Source organism: Parasteatoda tepidariorum, chromosome 2 (assembly GCF_982258835.1).
Source record: "Parasteatoda tepidariorum strain Cologne lab strain chromosome 2, Ptep-v5.0, whole genome shotgun sequence".
Taxonomy (NCBI): domain Eukaryota; kingdom Metazoa; phylum Arthropoda; class Arachnida; order Araneae; family Theridiidae; genus Parasteatoda; species Parasteatoda tepidariorum.
In genome coordinates, this window is record NC_141756.1 from 115,118,959 (window position 1) to 115,145,621 (window position 26,663).

At 28.0% G+C, this 26,663-nt stretch overlaps 1 long non-coding RNA gene across 1 annotated transcript; it reads left to right on the forward strand.

The window, feature by feature from the left end:
- LOC147816076 (uncharacterized) lies at positions 1–25,562 on the forward strand. Its single transcript, XR_015431664.1, has 4 exons — positions 1–368; positions 4,230–4,291; positions 18,339–18,398; positions 23,959–25,562. It is a non-coding gene; the product is annotated as an uncharacterized LOC147816076 (long non-coding RNA).
- The last annotated feature ends 1,101 nt before the right edge of the window (positions 25,563–26,663 follow it).

A 26,663-nucleotide genomic window follows, 5' to 3' on the forward strand; every position in this document is an offset into this window, starting at 1 on the left:
TTTAAAGTTTTCATTGAGCTTCTTAAGTTATGTTTTATTGATTATTCCCGTTTTTACTATACTATTTTTCTTTTCTTTTTCTTCCTATCATTTGTTTTCACATGCTTCTTATACTTTATTTTAATTTTAAAGCATTTAATTATTCCAAGTTTGCTTTCGATCTCTTGCGAAACTAATGATTTTTAACCAGCTGTGCTATTCTTTTTAATATAACATGTTTTAGATTTTTAGGATTATTTTGCATAGGACTATTATAGATAAGGAACCTTTTGGATGATTGAAACATAGTTTATTGAATGTAGAACTGTCGAACTTATTTGGATGCTGATCTGTCAAATTCGAACAATTCCGGAGATTTGATGACTTTTGTAAGTATAGCATATTTATTTCTTCTAATTTTTTTATAAAGCTACAGATTATATATATTATCAGGGTTGCAACGGCATTGAAAAAATAAAGCAGTGGTAGCTAAAGTTTTTCTAGGCTAATGAAAAAAACTTTAATTTATCTTTCATTTTAGAAATTCGATATGCGTATTTCTTTCAAATTAAAAATTTATTGGAAGTTTAAATCATCTAGTTCTCTCTAAGTTTTGTCACCACTTCAAAAAGTGTTGAAAAGTTAGCTCTTCAATAAAAGAAGAAAAAAATTTAATTTGGAAATAGATATGTACCATAAAAGTTTACAACTATGGATGTGGTCGTTTTTTTCTTCTTTATATATATATATATATATATATATATATATATATATATATATATATATATATATATATATATATATATATATATATATATATATATATATATATAAACACAAATTAACATGAAAAACATGAATAAAATAAAAATAAAAAACTAAATGGTAGAGAAACAAGAATGGTATAAGCAAATAGTCGTTGTCAAGACACATCTAATTGCCATAAATAATGCGATATTTCTGAATAAAGAATAATTATCCTAAGATAAAAATTATTCTTTATATGTGTCGATATCGCAAAAAACCTTATTTTGAAAAAAATCATGAAATAAAAGAAAAATGTAATAGGAAATCAAACTTACCGGCGTGAATTAAAACGCGGTTTAGGTTTAAAAGTACAATAATAAAACAGTTAACAAAAATCGCGAAGATGTAAAAAATTGCTTATAGCTTGAATCGAATATAATAAAATTTAAAAAAAAAAACATTTGATCGAAGAAGAAGAAAAAAATGTTTAGGTAAAATATTAGTGCTGCCATCTATGAGAAACAATTAGTAAAAAGGTAATAAAATTGAAATAATAATAAAAATGTTTAACGGATTGAATAAATTAGCAGTCTTAAAAAAACAAAAAATAAATAAATAAAAAAATAAAAAAAAATATAAATAAATAAATAAATAAATAAAAAAATAAAAATAAAAAAATCATTAATAGGGAAATTAATTTAAAAGTCAGTCTGTCAGGATAGAAAGCCGTTTATAGACCCATCCTTCATTCATAATTTTACAGAATACACATATCCATCTTTCATAGGGTGACTTATTTAAAAATCAGAGCCTGCATACAGGAATAGAAAACCGTTTATAGGTTTTATTCTTCATTCATACAACCTTACATAATTTTAAAGTATACACGTATCACCTGCATTTATCTGGGGTGGTTCTTTACGAACCAGAGCCCATTCCACTTATACAAAAATAAAAAATAATTAAATAAATAAATAAATAAATAAATAAACTGTTTATTATACTGGACAATTAAAATTAAATTAATTTTAAGAGGCTACAAATATTAAAAAGTAACTAAAAAATATTTAACTAATCCAGTATAAAAGGTCATACATCCAAACTATTCCGTCCAGTGGCTTTAGGAATAGTTTATCATAGTTAGTTCCTACCTTGAAAAAATCAGAGCTTATTCTTAAAACAGAAAAATTAAATAAAAATTAAAAATTAATGTACCAAGTTTTTTAAGATTTTTTTAAAATAGAAATTAAGAAATGAACTAGGAAAATGGCTATTAATTAAATCGTTTTTATATATATCAGTATCTAATAAAAACTCGTTATAGTTAGAATTATTCCTGTAAAATCTATGAATTTGATTGGCAATAATATTAGAAAAAACCTTATTGGCTAAGTTAGAGTTGAAATCTATGCATTTTTAACTGGAAATTTAAATTCATTTCTTTTGTCAAAAAGTTTAAATGTAATATTATTATCTGCATTAATATTAAGAGTCAAATCTAAAAAATTTGCTGAAGAATTACTATTATTTGTTTTATTAAGAATTAATTCATTTGGATAAATATGTTTTGCTAGAATATCGAAATCATTAAAATTAATAACTAATAGATCATCAATGAATCTGAGAAAGAGAGAATCAATTGGAAAATTAACATGTGATTTTACAAATCTATATTCTTGTAGAAAAAGAAAAATATTGCAGATGTTAGTACTAAAATTATTTCCCATGGGAATACCATTAATTTGTTGAAAAAGGTGGTCATTGAAAAGAATATAATTGTTGTTAAGGTTAATATGTACTAGAAAGTTCCAGTTATCTTCATTAATAATATCACTGAGATTAAACATGCTATGAATTTGAAGAAGGTCATCATGAATTTTATTAGTTGGAAGGGAAGTATAGAGGTTTTCGAAATCAAAACAGTGAATTGAATCTACATTTTTTAAAGTTTTTAGTGTATTTAAAACCTGAATGCTATTTTTAATATTCCAATTTAAATAGTTATTATTTTTAGTAAGTTTATTAATTTTGTTATAAACTTTTTTAAGAATGTTCTCAAAGTAAATACCGATTTTTTTCATGTTACTATTAACGCCACTTGCAATAAACCTGAATTTGGTTGGAGTCTTATGGAATTTTGGATTGGCAAAAAGAAAAGGAAAATTGTTAATATTATTTGGTTTAATTTTAAGTCTTTTATAGATAGCATTAATTTTATTAATAATAATATCACTGTTGGTGTTAAGTTTTTTGTAGGTAATATTGCTATTAAGTTCATTGGAAAGAAGTTGTTTGTAAAAAAATTTTCAAATAATTGCAAAATTATTACTAGCTTTATCAACAGTGGTTATACAAAATTTATTTTGAATATTTTTAATATCTTGTCTATATATATATATATATATATATATATATATGTATATATATTGAGAAATTGAGCAATAAATTTAAGTTTTATAACTTTTAAATAAAGTAGCTAAAAGTTGAAACTTCTAATTTTTTTCAAAGCGCGTCGGTCCAAAAAATATTGAGCAACCTAAAATATGAATTGCGTGATCGCAATATCATACTGTTCAATGTGATGCAAAGTCACCAAGTCAGCAAATAAGGTAAATTAATTTAAAACTCTTTAATTACTTTAAATAGACCCTTTTTTATATCTGAAAGTAGTTAGGACACAAACCGCGTGCAGAAACCATTAAAACATTACTAAAGTTAATAATATTGGAAAAACAATTATTGCAAAATAAACTTATTACTTGCTATCTTTTCTAGCGTTAAAATTTTTGAGTCTGTTTCTTACCATTAAGATTTAACTTTCCACATTTATGAACGAATTTAAATTAATTATGAATTTTTAATTTTGATAATTCATCAAAATTCCTAAAGTTAAAAATTAATTATGCATTTCTAAATTTACTGATAATACTTGATTTTTTTTAGATCTCTTCATAATGAACTACTAATAACTTAAATATTTTAAACCTGAGATATTTCTATTTACATGAGGACGTTCAAATAAAGCTTGTTTTTCTGAAGTAATCTAATTTTAGAATTTAATTTAAATAAATCATATAACTTTTCAAGGAAAAAAACAATAGGAGATATTTAATTTTATAAAATTTTACGAAGAATATTCTTTAGGAATCTTCTGTGTTTTTCTGAAATGGTTAAAATTCGAGAAAAAAGCAATTTTTGTCCAAATTTTTTTCTTTCTCCAAAATGTTATTTCAAGTGTAATGTAAATTGTTTCAAGTGTAATTTTTCCCAAATTACAAATTTTTTTTGTTCTTTTCCTTTTCACAAAAAACTTGAAATTATCATATGATTTAAATGACATACCTAGGTGTTGCTTGCGTTCGTCCAGCCCCTTGTCTTCAAATAAAAGCAAATTATACCAATCCCCATCCCCGCTATGACCTTAAGTAATGTTTGAAAGGCCCCTATAATTGCGTTGCATAAATATTTATATAATTTTAATCAGTCTGTGGTATTTTTTTCAGCTTTCGAAATGTTTAGGAAATCTACATTTAACCAAGACCCGACATCATAGTTTTTTTTAAAGGTAAGTCATTTAAACACTTAAAGAATTTAATAATCTTCGTGTTAAATAAAAATGCATTCAAAAATTAACCAAAACATTATATTTGTCAAAACCTCAAACAATGAAACAATAATTTTCTTTTAGAATGGTTTAACACCTTCTAATTAGGTTAAAACCACTTTATTTTAAAGGTTTTTATTACGGGGAAAAAATTCACGATGCAATTAAATTGAAAAGATTAATTTTTCTTCTGCAATCGTTCAGAATATCGTGCGCCTGCTGATCTGGACTCGGTGAGATTCTTGCACTCTCATGTGCAATTCTGCTGTATTTTGTAAGATATTCTCATTTTCAGGCTTCATTTTTCACCGTCTGATATTGAACTGGAAAACATCGCGATCGTAATGGCTAATATAATCAAGAAAAGAGTTCCTTGTCAGAAACTAGTTATTTTATCAAGATCTTTAAAATTATCTTATTTTGCATTTTGAAAATTATTTGCAAATTATTTTGTCTTTGAAAATTATTTTGCATTTTGTTAACGTACATTGTGCTTCAAAATATTTTTGAGTGCTTAAAAAAAACTAAAAAGGTGCTTATTTTTTGTTGACCGATTTGGCTACGCACTCTGACCGGCTTTCACTTATTCACTTGTACAAACAATTTGTTTTGTTTTTTTACGCGAGATCAGTAGATGTACTAATTCAGTAATTTATGACATTCTTTTTATTCATAAATATGAACGTGGAAACATAAGTATGCTATCCAATTTGAGTTGAAACGAATAGTGGGCCACTTATTCTGTATTCGGCAGATTTAACAAAGAATACTCTAAAATTGTGTTGTTGTTTTTCGATACATTATTGGAAATACTTTTTACATATAGGGGAGAGTCGGGTAGCCCCGCCCACTGTCAATTTCATATGTATAGAATGTCAATGGGCCATCGGACATTAATTGTTATATTAAAAAAAGATTATTTTCAAAGTTTCAAGTATTTATGCAGCTGTTAACATGGTAAACAATAGTTTTGAAAATATGTTGAATACAGTAGTCATGAAATTAAGAAAAATTGGTTGAATGTTTCGATTAAACTTCATTTTAGTACTAAAAAAATAATTTTTTCTATACATATAGCATTAAAGTATGTTGTCTTAAGTTTAATTTGCACAAAGAAGGAAGTTTATATGGGAAAAATTGTTCGAGTAATTACAAATTTACAAAAAAATTGGATTTCGGGTAGCACCGCTCACATGAATGTCGGGTATCACCGCCCAATTTAATTTCGTCGATAAATCTACGGTTGCAAAGATTATTATTTTATTGCTTCAAATTTGAATGTTATATGCATATTTAACAACAAATATTGTTGTTATTGAATGATAGAATTCACTAAAAGTATATAAATATGTAATAAATAAAATAATTTTGTGATAAAAATGATAAATAAGGTTAATCTATTGTCAATACATTGGTCATTTTCATTTACACCTGAATACTAATCAAAATCAAGTCAAAAAACATAATTTTTGTAACTGGACAAACATACAAAAATATTGGAAAAATACTGGAAACATACAAAAATATTGATTATTACTCAATATTATACAGAAATATAAGCAATACTCCTTAAGTGGGCGGGGCTACCCGACTCTCCCCTATTTGTTAAGCTCAAAAACTTGTTCATTTAATTACTGAAATGCAAATGGAAAGGCGAAATTTGAAGTATTTAAACTAAATCAATTTATATAGAACCATGAGATTTGTACTGCTGATTTTGTTAAACTTTTCGTCTTTTCAACACTTTTTGTTTAAGAATTCAGAACCTTTTTTATATACTATTTTTGTTGTTTTTTCTGTGTTAATTATAGCACAGCATTTTTTTGCTAATTTATTTCCCTGCACGATAAAACAGATAGCCAGTAACAATGCACGATAAAACAGATAGCCAGTAACAAAGGAAATTGTGATTCTCAACGTTAAAGTTATATTTCAGAACTAAAAACAATTTTTTTCTCTCTCTTACTTCCTGTAACTTTTCTTTTTGTCAGCGTTTCTTATAGAACGTTCCTTATGAACATTATTCTTTTTCATTCATTTGTTCTTAAAAAACGGGTAATGTGAAAAATGAGTGAGATTTTCAGCGTTAAATATTTTGTATAAAACTTACGAACGATTTTTGTTTTGGTTCCTTTCTCGCTTTTACGATTTTAAACATTGTGAGTAACGTTTTTATAAAGTGCTTATTTTTGATTTTCGTTTTTTTTAAAAGCCCTTAAAGGTGCTTTTTTTTATTGCGTGTTTTTAGCAAGTGCTTAATTTTCCAAAATGAGACATTTTATCTTTACCATGTAAATTTTCGCCACGAATTATGCAAAATGCTTGGTTTTCTCATTTTATTTTTTAACTGTCGTTCAACACCCGACCCAATTTTTTGGGTTTACGACTACTAATGTTCAACTCAGTACCTGCAATATAACATTTAACGTTTACACAATTCATTAAACTACGATCCATTCCGACTTACCATCGGTCTGCCAATCATTTTACACGTTTGATTAAATATTTGCATGTCCGCATATGCGTAAGCTGAGCTGGATTCGGTGGGAAGGATTCTTGCATTCTCATGTGTAGCCAGGGTTTCCGCTACGGTAGCTTTTTTCGCAAAATGCGAGAAGACCCCTCAAAAATGCTAAAATTCAACAAAGCATTTTCGCATTTTTGCTAAAGGATTTTACTAAATTCCATTAAAAAAAAAGCTTAATGCAACGATGTAAAAACATGTCATTTAATGAATTACTTTTATTTTTATATACCAATGATGTGTCTGAACAGTACCCATTAATAACTTCTGTTATAGAGTATTGTGCAACAATACCAATGCACACTGTTGACTGTGAAAGGGGCTTTAGCTGCCTTAATTTGATTAAAACTAATATTCGAAACAGGTTGTTAATCAACCATGTAAACAATTTGTTAATGATTAATATTGAGGGCTCTGAAAGTGCATTTAACTTTCAAGAAGCATTTGTAAAATGGGCAAACATGAAAGAAAGGAAGATTGTTAATTATAAACCTAAATGTTTTAATAAATAATAAATGTGTTTCTTTTTTTGTTATAGGTATTCTTTTCGATATTCTTGTACATTAAGCTATTCTTTGTCAGATAACTTACAGTACTTGTTTGATATAAAGTAATTTTAATAAGCCTAATGGCATTTTAGCATTTTGCTAAAACTTTTTTTCAGATTTTAGCTTTTTTGCTAATGAATTTTTAGACTCAGCTTAAACCCTGTGTGTAGCACACATTTTTAATTGCAAGAGATTCTAAATTTCAGGCTTCATTTTCCGATCTCTGAAATTGAATCGAAAAATCTCTCTCATTTTTGCTGATCACGGGGATCAACTTGACATAGCCAATTTTTTTTCTTCTAATAGTAATTTTTTCTACTTCTTTAAATAATTTTTTTTCTTCTTGTTGTTGAAGCGTCTTCTTCAATGGTAAGCTAAATGGCCTTCTCGCGCTCATTATATATAGATCGGTACCATAATCCTTGAATTTGAAATGGGGATCATTCACTAATTATGTATTTTCATATTTGTCCCCAGAGCAATCAAGAATTACAAAGCTTTATTATCTCTAAATTTCCATCTTCCATTTATTCCTTAATTTAATAAATATAAAAATTGATTGAGATTCTTAGTTGCAATATTTTTATCTGAGGGACCATCAATCTAATGCATAATTATTTGTAAAAAATTTTTATTGTACTTTTATAATTTTTTTTATTAACTTTTATTGTTGTATTATTACTTTTAAAATTTTCAGTGCACTTATCTAGTTTTTTCATAAAATGAATTAATATTTAGAGGCAAGATTTTAAAAAAGTATGATTCAATATTTTAAATGCGGCAAAAAATCTTACATTATTCTAAAAAACTTTAAATTCGTTTCTTCATGATTTGATTTAAAAACAATTCAAATCATCAAATTCAATCATATCAGGTTTGTTAAATATTATAAATTTAGGGGCCATATAATAATTGACTGCTGACAAAAATGCTTTGTTTCAAAACTCGTATTTACATTTCAAAATTATTTAAATTTTATTAATCATTTTATGAGAGAAATGCTAAAACCAAGTAACACATTTTAATAAAAATTTATTAGGGGTCACTCACTAATTTGCATTTTTAATACCAATTTATAAATTTTTTTTCAATTTGCTAAATTCTTTACATATCTCTATAAATTCGATTATAATCAATAGCATAATCTTGTCAATGCTTTGTTGAATATGCTTTTATAAATAATTTTTATTTAAATCTAAAAAATATAGTTGAGAACCTTTTTGAACTATAAGTTAAATTGATTATAATTTTGAATTTTTTTTACCTTATTAAATGATGTAATTATTAATTTAAAAAATATGAGTTTCTCAATATCACAAATATATTTAAAATTGCGTATAAATTGATTTTATGGTGGCAAATGAAATCAAGAAACGAGTTCTTTGTTAGAAACTAGCTATTTTATTATGATCACCCGAAGTCCTTGAAAATTATATTCCATTTTGTTAATTAGGAACTTTCCAACAGTAGGAAGAGAAAATTTTGATTAGTAAGTGCTTACAAATATTTTTTGAGTACTTAAAAGGTGCTTATTTTTTTGTTGAATTAGGCTATGCACCCTGGTTTTAGCGCATGAAAATCGGTGATTAGATCAAAATTTATTAAGGGTGGACTCTTTTTAATTTTGCGCTCTCTACATGCCATGTACACTTTATTTTATACATTTTTTTAATTGAAAAAATGAGCACTTTTTATGAACGTTTTCTTCAAAATTATGAGGTCATTAATGTTAAATTTCACTCTTTGCGTATTTCGTCATATTTCAAAAGTATTTTAAATCCAACAAAAATTTAACCCATATTAAAGGGTTTAGGTTCAAAACCCATTTTAGCTGGCAAGGAAAACACAAGACCACAGACGTAGGTATAATGTATGAAATCGTTAGACCACACGAAAAAAAGTTCTGTCAAAAACATGCGTTAACAGATTTATGATCTAAAACAGGGTTTCCAACTTACATGAGGCCGGGGGCCACAATTAAAAACAAAAATCAAATGGCGGGCCGCAACTTTATCACAATTTTATGTAGGACTCTTTTATGTTTGTAGGAACATTAAATATTACTGTCAGATTTTTTGATTTTTACCAAGTTGTACAAAACAAAAGTATTGAATTACAAATTAAAATAAGAAGTAGATTTTAAAAATATTTAATTGAATATTTAAAAATTCGGGCCACAATAACTTGCGGGTCCTTATGTACATCTACTGGGTCAAGGTTCCCACGGTCCTTAAAAACTGCTTAGTTTTTATTTTTGAAAATTAAGGGCCCTTAAAAGTACTTAATTTTGATTCAAGGTTCTTAAAAGTCCTTAATTTCTAGTATCACTAGTTAGTTGGAACAATTTTTTAATCTTGTGAAAATATCCAGAATTAAAAAGTACGTCTTTATTTCGCCTAGAATGAGACCCTGCATCGAGGGTAGAACATTTTGAATGCGTGTGAGGGTAGGGGTTACAAGCAAGTGGAAGAAAACACGCCCTTATTGTTCGCTATTATTTTATTATTAATTTTTTTCAGTAAAATATTCTTTCTGGATCATTCTGAAAGAAAAAAATTTAGTGTGGGGAGAGGGGAGCGTGGGTAGAGTTATTGACTCTTCTGATAGCACACGTGGTAGCTTTGATACTTCATTCAAATGTGAAATTGTCAGAAATGCCGGGAAAGTGTGTTTTTAATAATTTATGGACACTTGATGAAAAATATAAGGAATGGCTAACAGCATCTAGTGATCGTCACAAGGCAGATTGGATTTTTTCATTTTATCATATTTTCTTCTGAAATTGAATTTTATAAATGACTCCATTTTTTAATATTAGGGATATTACGAAAATTCGGCAAAGTATAATTTTAATCAGGAAAGTCATTTTCGTCGTTTTATCATCGACACTTTTTGTTTTAAAAAGAGTTTTTTTTTTCACTTTTGCTGTTTTTGTTTATATATATCGTGCGGTATATTAACATTTTGACAGTGTTTCTGATATATTTTATCTCTACTTTTTCTTTTAAAGTTATACAGATAATTAGAAAATTGATAAAATAGAAAATTGAAGGGGAAAAAAATGGAAAATAGTAAAATAAAATAAAAATTAATAAAAAAAAATAGAAAATTGTAATACAGAAAATTGATTTTCTACGTTGCAAGTTTTGTTTTAAGAATTAGGAAAATTTTCTGTTTCTCTTTTGCTTTTTTGATTAATTGTTTTTTTATTTTTTATTTTGATAGCATATTTTAAAGAGCATTCTTTTTCGTCAATTTTTCTAAAAATCCGGCGATGGGAAACATTTAAAGTGTAATTTTCAACGTTAAATTTTTCTTATAAACATTAGGAACGATTTTTTGTTTTTATTTTTGTTTGGCTTTCTCATTTTTTTAAAAAATAAACGAGAACTTTTGTTATGATGCGGCAATTTTAACGAGCACTACTCTTAGAAATTTTTAAATCGATGTATCGCGAATTATCGACTTAACGCTCATATCGGCAGGCTGATACGAGTATAATTACCATGGACCTAGGTCCATTACCTAGTTCCATGATAATTACTTTCATTTTAAGCGACGCATTAGGAATCTGATTTAAGACGACGCTCGCGGTTTAACTTGCGAGGATTCTTGCCTATGCTATTGCCGTGTTGACGAAGACTATTTTGATTTCGTTTAGCTGCGAAGATGATAGTTAAATTTTTTGCTACGAAGATGATGTTCGTGATGTTGAATAACGACGAGCCAGGATCAGCGTTGAAATATAGAACGCAATGCATAATTTCTTTATGCACCATTTTTGACCTTGGGATTTTACGTTTCTTGAAGATTATTTTCCGCTGGACTTATTGTGCGATCACTGTGCGTTTCATTTCGACAGGATATAACATTTCAAGTAAGTTATTTTCAGTGAGACTTTTGCTACTTAGCGATCGTTGAGTCGGTGATACCTGATTGCGCTAATGGTTTTCTGAAATATGGTGGACTGCGCTGCTAACATCTTATCCCCCTTTAATAAAGGTTGGTGGACTGCGCTTAAGGCAACCCTTATGACCATCCCTCCTACTTCATTCATGCAGTAAAACAATTTCTGATAAAGCATCGTCTCGCCAAAAGCTAGTGTGCTGAGGGTGGAGGGGGATTTGTCAATCAGTTTTCCTCCATCTTTTAGTAATTTTTATATAAAAGGAATTTTTTATATGTTTGTAAATTTTAATACTTCTGTAATTTTAAAATACAAACAGTATTTAAGCTATGAAAAAAAAATTTCTAGTTCATTTTAAGGGGACATATGGCTTTCAAAGTTTCGAAAATCGGTCAAAATTTTAATTAGACCTATGCAATTGTTTCAAGAATATTAGTTAAAAAGTTAACAAATATATACATTTGTTGCTCACTTTTCGTCTTAAGTTGGTTAAAAAATAAGAGTTCAGGGTGCAGTATCAAGTTTTAATTAAGTTTAAAAAACCTTACTTTAATAATTTGAATTTATTTAATATATTTCATAATTTAAAATTTTTTTATGCATGCAATTTTTGAATATATTTAATAATTTGAATTTTAAACCAGTTTTAACCAATCTATCTTAATCAAACTTCTGCATATTATTTTTAAAAAAATATTTGAACATAAAATGACTCTGACCAGAAGCCATGGTTGGCAATCATTATTTTTTTTACTCCAAAATCGCACATATTTGATTTAAAATGGATTTTTTTTTATTCGAATAAAATTAATTGGATTTTTTAAAATTTACCATCCAAAGCATCTGATACAATATTTTAATAATACTATTTTTTAAAAATAGAAGTAAAATAGTTAATATTTCTTACAAAAAATGAATAAAATTATTATTATATTATTACATACTAATCACTGCGTTAAGAAAAAAAAATCGTAGTTATAATTCTCAGATTCAACTTGGTGATAATTGCTAAAATTGTCAACTAGACATGATGACAATTTGTCAACTAGACGTCAAATGAAAAGTAAATTAGTTTAGATAAGAAAACATTACTGAAAAAAAAATTACGTCATTCTGGTTTGAGGAAGTCTTGATACACTCTAACTCTATATTCAATAAGATATAAAAGCTTTGCATTTTAATTAGCAAAAAACTAAATGGATATAATTGAAATATGTTTTTTGAAAATTATTTTAAACATATTAAGAGGAAAATTACTATTTAAAGGTTTCATATCACTCTTATTTAAGTGTAGTCTATTTTGAAACATAATAATTACATGAATATCCCTTTTGATATTTCTTAGTAAAAAAATCTTTCAATTCAAATCAAATTTCTTAGTAAAAAAATATTTTAAAATATATATTTTTTCAATTAATATTTTTTAATAATTTTGTTGAAATTACTGATTTATTTTTTTTAAAAAAATAATCACTATTTACATCAATGCATTTTATAATGAAAGGGATAACATAGTGATTTCAATGCATATGCATTTTATTATTCCGAAGTAAAAAAAATAGCTTCCTTAATAAACATACATTATAAATTAAATCAGACTTTTTAAAAATTCACACATTTAAGAATGTATTTATTAATTATACTGTATGAAAATATGTAAAACTTAAATTAATAATTTTTTTAAAAATTAATTCATTATTAATGTTATAAAAATTATGTCTGTTTGAGTTAATGTTTTTTTTTAAATTAAACTGATTTAAATTAGTGATTTATTTTTAAAAAATTTAATCAGGATTTAATTCATGACTAAAATGAAGTGTTTTATGCCAACCCTGACAGAAGCAATCAGAAACTTAAATTAATTATTTATTTAATTTTAATTAAATACAGATTATTTGTGTTAAACATTTCTTTATGTAGTTTTTTTTTTTTTTTAATTTTTAAAGGATGCCTGAGTTGAAGAAAAGCTATTCCATTTTTTTAATCTATTATTATTAATTTATGATGTTTTATTTGATGATAAATAATCATTATGCCATTTCCTTAATTTCCTGGTCCTTAATTTCTAGAAAAAAAGTCCTTAATTTTTTTGATAAAAGTCCTTTAAAGTGCTTAATTTTTGCTTTGATAAAAGAGTGGGAACCCTGTAATCACATTTTTTTAAAAAAATAAGAACTTTCATTGCGGAAAAAAATCCTCGATATAAGTAAATTAAAATAATTTTTTTGCTGAAAGCATTTAAAATCTTCACGTAGACTTACCAAAAATAGGTTGAAAAATTTTAATAAATGAATTGTAAATAATAATGTAAACTTTAACGTCCTGATAGGAAATGATATTTTCTAATAATGATAATAAAACCATTTCGAGATTAATCCCCTGTAGTATTAAATAAATAAACGTTATATTGAAATGACTGGATAATAAATAGTATATTATCCTTTTAAAATAAAACAGTTACTAAATAAATCTCAATGTAGCGAAAATTTAAATGTATTGAACAGCGCAGTGGTGCGCAAACTAGGGGTCGCCAAATTTTTATGAAATGCATTTTCCCTGCATACCATACAGTGTACACATAAAGAGTGAAACGCCGTCACTCACTGTTTAATTGCAATTTCATGCTGTCCACTCTTTCTTTGACCGTAATGCGTAATGTATGTAAAGTGTGAAGACGCAAGTTTTTCACTCCGGTAGATAGCGCCCTCTTCGCGGTAATTCGCCAGTTTTACTGAAAAGCGCCTATTTGACTAGTTGTTAACCGCAGGGAAAGGGCAAAAATTCGCTTCCGTGATCAGCCAATCAGATGGCGAGGCACGCGGTGTATCTGATAGTCAGAGTGAAGACGTGAAGTGTTCGCAATAAGTTGTAGCATGTAGCAGTTGGCTTGCAATTGTTTTAGTTTATCCTCGAGTTTTATCATGTGACGTTGTGGCATCAGCCAGATTAACTGTGACTGTGTATTAACTGCTTAGTTTTAGTTTCAGTTTGCATTTATGTTTAGTTTCAGTTTGTGTATCTCGTTATGTTGTCATTAAATGTGTTTGCGACATGCTAGGTTTAATAAGTAGTGAAGTAATACTTAACCAACCAGTGTAATTTTGATTTTTTATATTTTTATCGGGCTTTGCTACTCTTTGTTATCAGGTATGTACTATCATTAGAGATAGATCTCTGTTAATTTTATTGAATTTCTCGAAAAAAAAATTATAAAATTTTATATATTACTTGTTTTAATTTAAATAATTTAACCCTTATCTTCATAATGGATAAATGGGTAATACGTACACCAGGTACATGTTCAGCTAACAAACAAACAAACAAATACTGATGGGGAGTCGCAAAATACTGAACTAAATGCCCGATCTAAAAAAATAAGAAAATACAATGAGGAATTTATTAAGTATGGTTTGATATTTTGTGTTGTTGATGATGAAGAACGCCCGATATGTGTCATTTGCAAAGAAAAATTAGCATATGAGAGCATGAAACCAGCTAAATTAAAAAGGCACCTGGAAACTAAACATAAAGAACTTCCAAATAAACATGCCGATTTTTTTCAAAGACGAGCTGAAAATCTGAAAATTCAAAGTGCACATTTAAAGAAATTTACAACAATACCTCAGAAAGCATTACAAGCTTCTTTAGAAGTTTCTTATCTAATAGGAAAAACAATGAAACCCCATACAATTGGAGAATCCCTTATCCTTCCTGCAGCAACTAAGATGACATCAATTATGCATGGCGATAAATATGAAAAAGAACTAAAAGCAATACCATTATCAAGAGATACCGTGTCTCGGCGGATTTCCGAAATGTCACGAAATATCGAGTCAGAAGTCATAAAACGCATACAAAATTCATCTCTATATGCTTTACAACTGGACGAGACTACCGATATTACTAAAATGTCACAACTAATTATTTACGTTAGGTTTATTTTTAATGAAGATATAACAGAAACGTTTTTATGTTGCAAAAGTTTGGAAGGAAAAACAACTGGAGAAAAAATATTCGAAGTAATAAATGAATATTTTGAAACAAAGTCCCTTACCTGGGCAAACTGTGTTGCGGTTTGTACTGATGGTGCTGCAGCATTAACAGGTTCGAATAAAGGACTCAGATGCTTAATTCAGACGGTGGTGCCTCATATGGTATTTAATCACTGTATGATTCATCGGCAAGCTCTTGTTGCAAAAGATATGGATGAAGAGTTGCACAACGTATTACAAGACGCTGTTAGTTCAATTAACTACATTAAATGAAACAGCCGTCTCTTTTCAATACTTTGCAATGAGATGGGCTCAACGTATGAGAGATTACTGTTACACACCGATGTCGGATGGCTTTCACGTGGGAAAATACTACGACGGATATTTGATTTGAGAAATGAAGTGTACATGTTTTTAATCGAAAAGAAACATAGATTGGCAAGTTATTATATCAATGAAGTTTGGCTAGGGAAGCTGAGCTATTTAGTTGATATTTTCGAAAAACTTAACGACTTAAATTTGAGCTTGCAGGGTGAGAATTCAACTATCATAACTGCAGCCAGTAAAATTCAAACTTTTAAGAATAAGCTTAGTCTCTGGCAAACTAAACTGAATAAAAACAACACCGACATGTTCCCTTGCTTCAACGATTTTATCAAGGAAAATAATATAGATATATTTACATTTAAAAACATCATTTCCAATCACATTGAAAAGTTAAAGAAAAATTTTTCGAGAAGATTCGAGGATTTTCCTGAAAACGATCTTGGTTAGATTCGTGATCCATTTTCCTTTGACATATGCAGTTCAACTCTTCAAATTAGTGAGAAAGAGCAATTGATAGATCTAATTAGTGATTATACTCTTCGAAATCAATTTAAGACTCAGCCTTGCCAAAAATTTTGACTATCCGTGGAAAAACAATATCCCGTTTTATGCAAAAATGCCATCAGAGTGTTAATACAATTTGCATCAACGTATGTATGTGAAACTGGATTTAGCAAACTAGTTTCAATAAAAACTAAATACCGCTCGCGTTTAAACCCTGAAGATGATATGCGAATTGCAATTAGCAACATACATCCAAACATCGATGAGATAATTAGAAACTTGCAGTCACATACATCTCATTAAAGGGCAATTTATTGATTTTTGTGTTATACAAAAAGTATTTTCTTAAAATTATAAATAAAATTAATATGAGTCAAATATGATGATGTTTTTATTCGATGAAACGAAAGAAATGGGCGAAATATACATCGTATTTGTGAACATTTATCTCTAGGGGTCGCCAAAAATTTTCTCTCTACAAAAGGGGTCGCAGTCGAAAAAAGTTTGCGCACCACTGGAACAGCGGATAAACCTTGCCCAAAATGCAGCAAAAAAAATAAACTAAATGTTTCTGATTTGTTTATAAATAGTTCAGTAGAATTTTTTGTCGTATCTTCGAATATGATTTAATTTTGCGTGAAAAAAGATGAAATTAGTGAATTATTGATACAAATGTTATATTGAAGCGTCTAAGTAATAAGTGATTCGCAATCAAAATAAGTTGAGCAAATAAAAATATGTAAGTGCAAAGTAAAGTAAAACGTAAAAATAAAAATTGCGCACAGTAATGCATAAAGTGAAGCGAAAATATAAGGTGTAAAAAGTAAAATATTTAATGAAGTAGAATATGAGTTTAGTACAATGAAGTAAAAAAAAGTAAAATGAAACGAAACATAGAATATTAAGCAGAAATTATAGCAGAGAATAAAGAGTAGTAAAATGTGAACTATCAGGAAAAGTTAAAGCGTTTAAAATATGAATTATAATGTAAAGTGGTACGTAAAAAGTGAGGTAAAGTGAAGCAAAAAGTAAATTTTTTTTAAAAAAGAGCGTAAGTAAAAAATACGGAGTTAAATAAACATGAAGTAAAAATCGGAAAGTACAAAAAGGGAAGTATATAAAAAAAAATCAAGCATAGTAGAAAGCATAGCTTAATAAAATGGGTAAAATATTAAGAAACGTGTAAAGCAAATAAAGGTAAATTCAAGGGAAGAGTATGTACAGTAAAGTGTAAAATAAAGCATCAACTATAAAATTGAATATCGAATAATATAAAGCAAAAAATATAAAAAAACTATCATGTAGAGAATAAAATAAAGCTTGAAGTATAAAACAATGCTTAAAGTAAAAATTATATTAAAATTTAAAATATAGTAAAGTAAAGAAGACTCTAAAATATAATGTAGTAAAAAATATAGCATAGTTTAAAGTAAAGTATGAAATCGAAGCGTCAAGTAAACAAAGCATAGATCAAAGTATGAAGTAAAATAGATTGTGAAGTATAAATTAAATTATAAAATGCAAAGTAAACAACTAGTAAAGTAATGCGTAAAGTAAAAAGTGGAAAGCATAATGTAAAAATTGTATAAACTAAAAAGTAAGCGTAGAATTAAATGTAAAATAAAATGCGTGTCTACTGGAAATTAGAAGGTTAAGTAAAACGTGAAGTATAAATTACAGCGTAAGATAAAAAGTAAAGCATAAAACATAAAGTGAAGCGTAATGTAAAATAACCAAATCTCATCTTATACTTAAGTAAGAAAGTAACAACGCACTATCTTGCTCTAATTTTGGCTCTTACTGAAGTAATCTAATTTTAGAATTCAAATAAACAAGGTAACTTTTCAAAAATTAAAATTAGTAGATATTTCAATTCATTTTAGTGAAGAGTATTCATTATTTCTGTTTTTCTGTTAAAAATCTTGATCTATGAAACACGTAACAGCAATTGTTGTCCAACTTTTATTTTAAATTTGTTAATTAAGTTATTTTAATTGCTATTTTTTAAAAGAAAATTTTTTAAAAAAATGATGTGATTTAAATGTCTTACGCAGGCGTGGCTCATATTCCATCTGCCACTTGTCAGAAAAAGAAAAAAAAATCACAAACCCCTACCTCCTTTATGTCCTTGCATAATGCTTGAAAGATCCCTATAATGTTGCATAAGTATTAATGTAATAATAATAAACATGTAATGTTTTTTCAGCTTTCGAAAACTTCATGAAGTACAAATTCAACGATGATTCGACATCTTAGCTTTTTAGAGGTAAGTAATATAAAAGAAGAGTTTAATAATTTTCATGTTCATATGAACCAACATTTATATAAATTTTCAAGAAAACAAAGAGCTATATAAATGAAGACATCAAACCTCATTTCGTATACTAAAAAGAATTTGCGTCCAAAACTTAGCCTAGACAACTTATATGTCAAAAACTCAAGCAATAAAACAATTGTTTTCGCTCAGAAAATTTTTGTAGACCTTCCAATCAAGTTAAATCAATTTAAAAAAAGGGAAGGGCTACGCAAAAAAAAAAACCGCGATTCATGCAAATTACAGGGTGGCTGCGAAATAGTGTTACAAATATCGAATCATTTTGTTTTATAGATATTAAATTGAAAATGATAGATACACAAATATAATGAACACTATAAATGGAAGTTTACCTTAAAATTTTTTTTTTAATTCGAACAGACCTCCATCTTTATCGATTACTAAAGATAATCTCTTGCGCCATTGTCCGATGGCGGCCCGAATAATTTTAAGAGGTAATTGGTCCCATTTACGTTGATAGTTTATATCTTATATTATTTTGATTTATTAATTTTAATTTAATTGCATTTAAACATTCCTTCAAAATAAAAGACATTTACACCAAAAAATAAATATAAAGAGATTTAACATTTTAACGTACTAGAACGTTAAATCAATGAGAACCCTGAGCTTGTTTCTTTGCAATGAGACGGTTCCATCTGCGGGTAATCGGAGACAATGATACATTACAAGCATTAAAAAATTTATGTCACTACCTTCGGGGGTCCCTTTTTTTTGAAATAAATAAAATTTTAAGGGAGCGAAGATATTTTTAATTTGGTGTATAAACCTAGGAATTTAAATTCAGTTTCAATGAAATGGGCGGCCGGTACCATCTGATCCGGGGGTTGGGGAACACTGGTCTAGAGGATTAAGATCTAGTGAAGAAGAGGGACAATCTTCTTGCTTAATAAATTTGAGACAATTGACATGGAACCAAGCCTATGTTGCTTTGGCTCGGTGTGACGGTGCAGAATCTTGCTAAAATATCCATACCTTTTTGGTATACAATCTGTCAGCATGTGTAGCCAATACTTCCTTTTTGTAATATTTAGCATTGACTTTCGATGTTACCCCGTTATCGATGAATTTCAGAGAAAAAAATTCCGTTATTTGACACTGCAACCCAAGCCATTACAGAATTCTTGTGCTGAAAGCGTTGAACAGTTCTTAAACTTTCAGGTATAGCATCGAAGGTAACTGAATATACAACATTAACTTTATTGTGTGCAAAATATTTACACATCAGAAAAGACTATTCTGTTAAAAATTTGTTACTGTGCCGGTCAAGCGATTTCTTGCCCCATCGTAACTTTTTTAATTTTTGAGCAGTTGTCAAACTTTGAACTCTTCTTTTGAGATAAGGGCGGAAACCCAGGTCTATATTTAACAGAACTTGCTTAGACTCTCGCTCACTTCTATAACCATTTTATTACTAGGGCTCTGTGGATTTTTTTGTGTCTTTTCAATAGTTTTAAAATGCTCATTTTTGTGAGAAATAAGCGTGGACTACCTGACCTGGGTCGATCTTTACAGCTTTTAGTATCCAATAATCGATTTATAGTTCTATATATAAATGCTCTATTATACCCAAGAGATTTTAATTGCTTGAAGATTTCTACCTGCAGAAAATCCGTGATCGGAAAGCTTTTTAAACCTCAGTCCTTTCGATTCCATCCTTAAATTTATTCTAAATGCCTTGCTTTAAGCAAGAATCGTCTGCACTTATAGAAAGCGCCAATCACAGGAATAGTGAGAGAGAAATTGTTTTGCCAATTGATTAAAATTAATTATAACTGTATTTTGTAGCTACCCTGTAAAATGATTAAATTTCCTGCTGGAAATGTTCAAAATTTTGACGAGGACTGAAGAAAAATTAAAATTTTTTAATCAATGAATTATAGGTGAACTAGTTAATTGTAGCAAGTCCTGTTAGGGAACTGTGCTTGCTAATAAAGAGAATAAAACCATCTCGAGAATAATCACCTGTAGTATTAACACGTTGAATGCCCGTCTGACCAGAATGATTTTCTCAGTATATATTACATTAATTTCTTCAAACCATTTTAGTAGCGATAATAATACGAGACGCATCCAGAAAGTAAGTTTCCCGATGTTTTCTCCTTAAAGTAAACGTAATTAGCCGTGTCAATTGCGCATGCGTAATAGATCCTTGACGTATGAATCATATGCCGGCCGAAGAGGTCCCTCCTCGTTCCAGCAGCGTGGTAGCAGTGGTCCGAAATGGAAGCTTTTATTCCTTCTGCCACCTGCGAGGTTCGGTCAGTGATAAAGTTCTTGAATGCGCAAAGCATTGCGAAAATTGAAATTCATCGTCAGGTCTATGGGCCGAACATCTTGAGTAAGTAGATGGTGCGTCGCTGGTGTAAGCAGTTTTCCAATGCTCGTCCACATACGGCTCGACGCACAGATGTTTTGACAGAATTTGGCTGGGAGTTGTTTGATCATCCACCCTACAGCCCTGATCTTGCTCCCAGCGATTTTCACATTTTCTTGCACATCAAGTAATTCCTATCCTCCGGTGAGAGTTTTGGCAACAACGTAAAGTTGAAGACGTCAGTCACATGCTGGTTCCATTCACTGGCGACAGAGGGATACAAAAGTTGATTCCACGATACGACAAGTGTCCCAATTCTGGTGGTGGCTATGTAGAAAAGTAGCTGAAACATTGCTGTACTTGTTGCCAATAAATATGTTCCTGAAAGTATGATTTCTTCTTTGAAAAAAATAGGGAAACTTACTTTCTTTAGGCCCCTCGTATAAAAAAATTAAAAGTATTAAAAATTTACTCGAATTATGTGTTTCTTATAATCTTGGCTTCACCGGTGACCCCCGTGGCTCTACAATCAAACTCAGGGCCGGTCACCGGTGACCCCCATGGCATTCAACGTGGTAAATTATTAAACGTTTTATTGAAAAGTCTTGATAAGGAATGGTAACATTATCCAAGTAAAATAAACGTTTTAAATTAAATCTCAAAGTAGCAAAGTATTATATTTATTGAAATGCGGTTAAACCTTGTTCATTTTGACATAGTCCTAAAATGAGGTAAAAAAAATGAAATTAAGAAGCTTAAAATAAATGAATTTTTTAGTCTTAAATAACTAAGAATTACTAAGTAGAGTTTTCTTTGTGGTATCTTCGATTATGATCTTATTTTTCATTAAAAAAACAAATTAGTAAATTAGAAGCATTAATTACATAATGTTTTACTGAATCATCCCGATATTAAATCATGCCAAAACCAAATTAAAGTAAATTTAAGCATGAAATAAAGTGCAAAAATTAATATAAATAGTAAAATAGGAATTGTACATAGTAGTAATGTATAAAATACTTGTATAAAGTAAAGCTTAAAATATAAGGAACGCATACTTTTTACTTCACTAAACATTTTACTCTTTAAAGTAAAAATAAAAGTAGAAATTATTGAAAGAATAAAGATGAGTAAAGAGTAAAGTACCGGGTAAACTAAAAGCGCAAAATATGAAGTATAAAGTAAAGTGTAAAGCATAAAAAATTACTTAAAAAGCGAAAAGTATAAAATGCAAAGTATAGAAAAAAGTTAAACATAAAGTATATCATAAGTAACGCATAAAATATAGAGAAAAGTGTAAAGTATAATGAAAAGCGCGAAGCAAATAAAGGATAAGATAGCGTGAAATATATAGGAAAGTATAAACCAAAGCTTTAAATGTTAAGTAAAATATAAAATAACGTAAAGCAATTTAAAATAATTTAACCAAAATGTAAAACGCGCAAAGCAATGTAAAATAATAATGTAATAAGCAATAATAATAATAAGCAATATAAATAATAATAGCATAATATAAAATAATGGAAGGCGTAAAATATAAACAAAATATAGTAAAAAGATTAAGTAAAGTATGCAGTAAAAATATATATATAAAATGCAATATCATAAAGTAAAGCGTCTAGTTTAAAGTAAATTTTGAAAAAGAAGCGTCATGTAAACGAAGCGTAAAGTGTGAAGTAAAACATAATGTGAAATGTAAGTTAAATTTACATTTAATCTAAATTTAATATTTTCCAGATAAAAACGTATAAAGTAAAGAGTAACGAATAGTAAAATATGTGTAAAGTAAATAATAAAATGAAATATAATCGAATATGAATAATAGTGTCAATTAAAGTACAAAGTAAATAAGTTAAGTAAACTAAATTGAAAGCGTATAAAAATTAGAAGTTGAATATGATATTAAGATTTTTAAAAAAATAATAAGTGTAAAAAATACTGCTAAATAAAAAATACTACTAAAATATAACGTGAAAAGTAAATGTATTGAGTAAAAGTAACGCAATGAGAAAAATGACGCGTAAAATGTATTGTAAGGAGCAGCATGAAGTTTAAGGTAAATAATAGTATAGAATAACGCATTAAAAAAAATAACACGTAAAAAGTAACGCATGAGAAAAGGAACGCATAAAAATGTCGAAGTCATATATAAGAAGAAAAAATACACTTTGAGGTAAGGTGTAGAAGCAACATGCAAAATACAATAAAGCTTATCAGTTAAACATAAAATTTTTATGCGTAAGAAAAATTAACACGTTAAGAAAGGCGCCGAAATAATAACGCATAAGAAAAATAGAAGTAACGTATAAAAGAGTTATGCATTAAGAAAAATGACAGATAAAGTACAGTAAGACCCCGCTCAACGCGTAGGATATGTTCTATCAAAATAGAGCGTAATGCGAAACAGCGCTAAACGAGGCTGTCTTAACATGTAAATAATGAGGTTAGGGAAGATGGATAGAAAATTGGCTAAGTATTAAATTTAATAATTATGTTTTTTTAATAAAAATAAAACCAAACATTTATTTCTTACAGAAATAAAATAAATATAAACGAATATACGTACTTATAAAAAAACAAATAAAATTCACTTCAAGGTATTATGAAAAAATATATTGAATTAAATTTAATGAATAATTAGTTAAACATAAAAAAATTGTTAGTCTTTTGAACAAGCGTAATAATGCCATATTAACAATCACTACATTTAATCAGACAAAAAAAAAACAATAAATTACGAGTTCACATCTCTTTAAAAAATAATTGTATTAGTTAAAAAAAAAAAACATTTGAAACTGATGGTTTAACGGTAAAAGTTTTGCCATAATAATTTGGTCATCATTTCATGTATATGTTTAATTGTTCTGATATAATTTATTAAATGGTTTTCAAAGAGATCATTATTATACTAATGTTACAGGTAAAGATAAAAATGATTTTTCGAGTCGAGGACGAGATTAATGGTATAATTAAAAGTACCCTTATTCAATTACGGTAGAGGGAAAGCAGTTGGCCTTGGACCACACAATATGGTGGTCTCGAGAGGGTATGGCAGTCACTTTTCTGAAGTTGTCTTTTTTTCTCTACTCTATGAATGAGAAACAAGAGTTTTGCAAGCATTATGAATTGTAAAGGCATGTTATAAAGAGGTAATATAGTGTTCTTTCATTACAGGATCTTAAGAGACTTGGAAAAGTGAGTGTTAAAATCGACAAGTCGCAAAACTGTTTAGAAGATGATGGTATGTTATAATTGAACGTACGCCACCCCTATCATGTTCGTTACAGTCTCCAACGTACACTAAATATACTCCTACATATTCAAGAATAATATTATTTAAAATCTTCTATAAACTGAAAGGGTCGCCGCATGTTATGATGTTCAACAATTCACGTCACTGGAGAGGTTTGAGTGAGAAAGTTCCATTGAAAGAAGATTATTTTCGATGAAGTAAACGAGAACTGTAAAGTCGGCCAAGTTAACTTACTAAAATGTTTATTTATAGTCATATTTTATTTATACTTATAATTTTACTTATACTTACAATTTTATTATTATTATTTATACTTTATATTTAATCTTCTTATTCTTGTGAATCTAATTAAAATGTATTGCGTGTGTGTCTCTTACTTTACCCCTAAAACATGAAATAAGGTATTGAAAAAAGAATATCTTTTTAAACTAAATTTCTCTTGAAATATAAAAAATAAACAGAAAGTTTAATTTTATCGAAATAATAGTTAAAATGCTATTGGTACAAAAAATAAATCCCTTTTTTAACAAGTTAAGTGAGATAGAAATAAATTGGAATTCACTTTCTCATTTTGTAGCTCTATTACAAGTAGTCATGCTTAGTTAGATATGATGTATATTATATCAGATATCAATAATTCTGAACATAAACTACAAATTGATTAATTGCAATATAAAGAGAGACTTACTCTCTAAATAAACGATCAGTTCGGTAAATACAAAGTAGCAAACAACTGCTTCTGGCAAACTATGTAGTAAATATTTGAAAATTATGGTATCTGTAAACGAGAAAATTATAATAGTAAACGCGAAGTTATAAGACATACAGAAAAAAGCAGAGGTTAAATGCTTTAAAGCAGCGCATAAAGATAAGGATTAATCGTTAAACACTAAAATTACAATATTATATTTTAAAAAAAGATTCTTGCAGGCTTAAATAATGTTTTAAAAGAACTAAGACAACTGCTTTTATAATGTTAATAGAAGGCACATGTTTACACTTTAAATGGGAATTCATTCTTTAGTCATCTCGGTAGCCATCGAAGCATACGCTGCTACATTTCAAACATTCCAAGAAAATGAGACAATTTAAAGTTTTTATTTTACTTCAGTTAGAGGAATTTCAGAAGTATTTATGCACTTTATGTATTGCAGTTTTCTATAAGGTTTTGGAATACATACAAAAAAAGCGTTGTGTTAATACATTTTTTCTTTTAATTAAATCTTTGTTTGAATTATCCAGGGTTGATTGTGCTCCGGAAAAAATCTGGAATTTTCGCTAACAGTGATCCGGAAGTTTCAAATAATCATTCATCACAGAAGTTTCCGGAAATCAAATTTTCAAAGGTTGAACTTAAAATCACAGTTTATTTTATTTGTTTGTAAGGGAGAGCCAGAGAGATACTTTATAAGCTTATATTCATGATTAATATTAATTTTTTATCAGTAAATAGTTGTTATAATCATAAACTAAAGAAAGAAAGACATATTTGTAAATTTTAATTACTTCGCCACGTCATCATAGATATGCGTAGAATTTTAAATATGATCTAAGTAAACTAAGAAATATTGAGGAAAAGGCAAAAAAAACCTTGTTTAAATTTTTTTCAATTTAAACTTTTTTTTTAACTCGAGTAATTTTCCGGAATAATGACTTGGGCTCACAATCACCCCTGATTATTAAATGTAACCTATAAAAATGAAATTTAAAACTACACAAATTCAGAATAAAAGAAATTCAAATTGGAAAAACAAAACTCAATTGGAAATAAATTTAATGTTAAATTAACTATTTTTTTTCTACATTAGTAAATCAGTACGTTTAAATAATCAAATTCCACCTGAAGGAAAGTTGTAAATATTACATATACCTAGATATGTTAACAAATTCAAATAACTAAAATGTGAAAGTGAAAAATTATTCCTTGCAAATGAATTAAAAGGAGGAATTTATACTCTTACTGATGTCATCTGACGTCCACGTAACATGCGTCTATATCAATTTATATAAATATTAGCATCAAGTCCTCTAATTAAAATAAATCTTCAAATAGAGGATTGGTTTTGGTTCACCAAATAAATTTAAAAAAATCGTATTACTTAACTTTTCGGGATAGTATAAAAATTGCGCTAGAAAAGGTCAATTTTTAAATTTGAAAATTAAATTACTGATTTTTTACTGAATTACTGCAAAAAATTTTAATTTTACTGCTATTGGTTTTCACTGAGAAATCCAAAATACAACCGATGTGACCTATTTAATAACTCTAAAACTAATTCGAAATACAAACAGAGACCAGTTATTCTTTTTTTCTAACATTAGTAGCATTTGAATTTAAAACAATCACAATTCTTTTATTAACAGTTTTCACCAAACTGAATTACGCGACGCAAAACAGCGATTTTATCTTTGACGTATAGCAACTCAACTAATCCAACATTTTGATAAAAGATTTTTTTAATATTTTTCTGTAAGTGTGTAAAATTTTATTTAATAGGTTTTGAGTTATGACAGAAAAAACGATACCGAAAAAACTTTCTGAAACGATAGTGGTGGCATCAATAGTTTTATTTAATAAAGAGACATAACTTATTTTCCTGATGAAACACAAGCACCTTCAGAATTC